This window comes from Oratosquilla oratoria, chromosome 11 (genome assembly GCF_046742065.1).
Source record: "Oratosquilla oratoria isolate Oo_2021 chromosome 11, ASM4674206v1, whole genome shotgun sequence".
NCBI lineage: Eukaryota > Metazoa > Arthropoda > Malacostraca > Stomatopoda > Squillidae > Oratosquilla > Oratosquilla oratoria.
The window spans coordinates 38,741,102-38,746,217 of NC_134787.1; positions in this window are offsets into that span (position 1 = coordinate 38,741,102).

Genomic DNA, 5,116 nt, shown 5'->3' on the forward strand with positions numbered 1-5,116 from the left:
GACTTTAGCTGTGCTCGTGTCTGGACCACCTCCCTATCCTGAAGGAAAGTTACTGGGAGTACCTGTCATTGACAGCTCAGCGGCCACAGTTCAAGCTGAGACATAAATGGACTTGTTGGAGAATGAGGACTTACAGGTATCACAACTGCCCTTGTATTTGATACTACATCCAGTAACAGTGGTGTACAGAGGGGAGCTGCTAAACTGCTTAAGAAAAAGCTGAATACTAAGATGTTTTACCTGGCGTGCAGACACAACATCCTAGAACTGCTAGTTGGAGCAGTCTGGGAAAAAATGTTTGGCAAGGCGAAGAGTCTAGAGAACCCCTGGTTCAGACACTTCAAGGACATGTTGGGGAAACTGACAACAGACACCCCTAAAACTCTGATGATCAGAGACAAATGTCTAAGGGAAAAGAATAGGGATTGTGAGGAAATATTTCATGACATTCTCACATATGAGAGGCCACAGAGAGCTGACTACAAGGAAATGGCTGAGCTCACAGTGATTGTTCTTGAAGGCACACCTTCCCGTGGGATTCACTGGAATCAACCAGGGGCCATTCACCAGGCCAGATGGATGGCCAAGAACTTGTATTCCATGAAGATGCTGATGTTTTGTGACAAGCTTGAATTTAATGCAGACTGTTGCAAAGCTGGAACTACTCAACATCTTCCTGACGCTGTTCGACACACCTTAGTGGATGCTCCTGTGAATGATCTTCAGCTCATCCAAGACATGTTGTACAAGAGATCAGACCCAGATTTTGCTCAAGCAGTTCTTTAGAAGATTGAAAATCACAATTGGTATTTGACACAGGAGGCCGTGCCATTCGCGCTCTTCAGCAGCAGGTTGAGTGATAACCAGAAACTGGACATTGCTACTCAGCTGCATGCCACTCAGAAGCCAGACAGCTTTAGAAGGGGAAAGCCTGTGTTTCAGAAGGTGACAGCCAATGCCACACTAGTAGATCTCATTGGTCCGGAATCCCACCTTCTGCTAGACATCACTCAACATTGGACCTGATTGGCTCCTGGATTCGGTTAAATCATGAAGAGAGAGGAGGACTACAAGAAAGCTTTGAAATATGTGAGAAATATCAGAGTAGTGAATGACATCACTGAGCGTGGAGATAAGATTATGAGTGATTTTGGAAATGTCATCACCACAGATCCCAAACAGGAGGAATATTTCCTCCATGCTGTGGAATGCCACATACGGCGCTTCGAAAGATTCAAGAATCAAACACTTAACAAATAACTGTGTAACATAATTTTGATACATATAATCACTATTATTTTGGTACTTTCAGTTGATGGTTTGACTTGTTGCAAAGTTACACTTCCAACTTTGTATGATATATGTCATATGTATGAAATTTTCGTATTTTTCTGTAAATATTATATATAACATGCCATTTCTGTACAATGTTAATCAAACTGTACAGGTTAAACGATCATTGAAAATGCTTTCATTTGATAGCTATTTAGTTGCTCTGTCCTGCTCTATGCAAATCCATGCCTATATGCTAGTAAAATAGTCAAGATTTTCAAGTTTTATATCTATTAAAAGTCACAAGGAAAATTAATCAATTGTCAGTTCTGACAACTTATAAATGTAAAGTAGATCCTGCTCATTTATTTGGTACCCAATTTGTTGTTCTGTCTTGAATAGATAAAAAATTATAAGACAAAATATGCTTAGAAATGCCTCAAAAATGGCCCTTTTGGTAAAATAGATAACAAAAATTTCAGCCTCCATGTGGCAATGCTTTCATACATCCTAGATAAATATGAATATAATTTTTGGCTTTTCCAGATCAAAAAGCATGGGAAAAGTACAGTGACGTATGAAAAAATAAAAACTTGTTTTTTGAACAGGTCCCCTGCTGCTTCTAATCCCTGGAACATACACACATACATAAATACATACATACATACATACATACATACATACATACATACATACATACATACATACATACATACATACATACACCAAAGGCATAAAATCATTCCCACCCATTCCATCCCTAAATACACTCCACACCCCTCCACCCTCCCTCTTATCTTAGCACCTCCTGGATGACGGGTCATCCCTGCACCTTGTCCACTGCCCTGGGTCAGAAGCAGTGTCGCAAGACACAGCACATCCACAGCAAGGCCGCTTCATTAAATCGGCGACCCACCCTCTCCGTCCCCCCATGCATAAAAGGAGAAGACTGGGAGAAATCCCTTCGGGCTGCGTCAAATTTTGCTCACACATACTACCTCACCCCCATTCCACCTCATGCATCACAACATCATCCATATACAACCATTCTCCATTCACCCCTGTCTTCTGTCCTCTCCCGTCCTTCCTCAACAGACATTCCCCTCTTCCCCAAAGCCCCTTTCACCCCATCCATCCACCTCATCCTAGGACGTCCCCTCATGTTCACTCCCTCCACATCTGCCTTCCATACCTCTTTTACTAGTCTTTCTTCACTCATTCTTTCCATGTGTCCAAACCATCCTAATACTCTTTCATCAACCCTATCTCCCAACTCCCTCTCCACACCCCGTTCTTCTTCTCATCTTCTCATTTCTCACTCTATCTAGCCTAGTAACCCCCATCATACTTCTCAGACACCTCATCTCAAACACATTCAAACTCCTTCTCTCTTCCTCTCTTATGTTCCATGTTTCTGCCCCATACAGTGCTGTTGGCACAATCACTCCTTCATACAGTCTCCACTTAGCATCCATTCCCATATGTCTATTCCCCATTACACTCTTCAATCCACAAAGGCATTTACTCGCTTCTCTCAATCTACATTCTACCTCCACCTTCACTACTTTTTCCTGCCACATTTGCACCCAAGTATCTAAAACTATCCACTTCCTCCAATCGCTCTCCCTTAATGCTCACTTCCAGTCTACTGCCACTTTCACCCCTTGTACATCTCATCACCTTACTTTTACCCACATTTATCTTTAGCTTTCTTCTATCACATACTCTTCCAAACTCTGTCACCAACTTTCCTCCGATCCTGCCACAAGCGCAGTGTCGTCAGCAAACAACAGCTGGCTCACCTCTCCATTTTCTTTAACCATCTCCAATCTGACCCACTACCCTTGCATTTACCTCTCGCACTACCTCATCCATATATAAGTTGAACAGCCAGGGCGACATAACGCATCCTTGACAAAGTCTCGAACCACTCACTCTCTCCATTTCTAATCTACTACTCTCACCAGCTCCTAGAAGCTTTCCTCCTATCCCATTTATCTGCATAACCTCCCACAGTGCCTTTCTGTCTACCCTATCATAAGCCTTTTCCAGATCCATAAAAGCCCAAAAAACATCCTTCCCCTTTTCCTATAGCTTTCTCACATATTTGTCTTACCACAAAGATCTGATCTACACAACCTCTACCCGTCCTAAATCCACACTGTTCCTCACCAATTACTCCCTCTGTTCCTCTCCTAATCCTCTCAATCAAGATCCTCCCATAAGCCTTCCCAACTACACTTAACAAGCTAATCCCTCTGAAACTACTACATTCACACTTGCCCCCTTTTCCCTTGTAAAGTGGAACTATACAGGCACTCCTCCAGTCTTCCGGCACTCTACCCTCTCTCCAGCAAACATTAAATAACCTCACCAGCCAGTCCAACATCACTGTACCCCTAGAACATACGAGATAAAAAAATGCGCTGGATCAAACATGGAGGTATCACAAAATATAAAGTTTTCCTAGACTGACATATCATACAGACTGTTAAATATCCCATGCCAAAGAATTTGCTCTCTGCGGGGGGTTGTCAGTCCCCTACAATTTGGTCCAAAAATAAGGGATAGAATAAACTTTAAAGATAATGGAAAATATCATCAGAGATGCTATCGAACATCATTTAGAAAGTAACTGTTTGATAAATGATAGCCAGCATGGATTCAGATGGAAACGTTCTTGCGTGACTAACTTACTCAAATTCTATAACACTATAGATTTAATATATCTAGACTTTGCAAAAGCTTTTGATACCGTTCTCCCGAAAGGCTACTTACTAAATTAGCTCCACATGGAATAAGTGGTAGCCTATTAAGTTGGACTAGTAATCGGCAAAACTTCTAGATGGAAAATTTTTACGAGTGGAGTTCCTCAGGGTTTCGTTCTTGGGCCACTTCTATTCTTAGTATAAATAAATTATATAGACCACGAACTAAAATTTATTGTCTTCAGGAAATAGATATAATTTGGAAGTGGGTAGAAACAACTTCGGCAACCGTGTAGTTAATGAATGGAACAAACTACCTGCAAAGCCAGTGCAATGTAGTTTAGTTCGAAGCTTTAAGATTCGTTTAGATAAACACCTAAGCAAAATGCTGTAATGCCTGCTATTTATTTTACATTATTTGTTTATTTGCTTGTTATTATTTGTCTGTTTATTACTATTCACTTGATTTTCATTTATTATTACTTATCTGTCAATTTGTTATTATTATTTATTATTTACCTGTTTGTTCATTGTTTATTTTATTTATATATTATTATTTACAATATTATAATTTTCATCTATCTATTTATTTATTTAACATTATTATGTTTTTTTTTTCGCATCCGACCTAGTTATGAACCAAAAGGTGTCCTGTTGGCATGCTCCTCCCTTGTAATCCTTTGCAAACTATACTTGAATGAACAATCACACTTTACTAAGTATTCAATAAGCGACACCAGACAAAATTTCTGCTGCATTTGCCCGACCCGACACCCCCAAAATAAGACCCTTATTTCTAGCAATGGTTACATTGAGCTAAATTTTACCTTAAAAGCACCACCAAAATGTAACATAAAATGAACACGAACATCGCACACAATTCAGTTTGACCATTGTCAGATTCATAGTCTACTGGATAGGAGTCACCTGACCCTTGAAAATAAAGCAATGTCATACAGAGAGTTACATCTCCGTCTCACTGTCTGAATCGTCACTTCAACTGTTTTCGATATTCGAATCATGGCCCTCCTCGTCAAGCTCAAAAGCTGCTTGCTCTTTTTCAAGATCGTCCACATTGTTTTCCTTATATTCAACCTCTTGAAAAAGGACATCTGCTGTTGCAGATTCGGTGTACT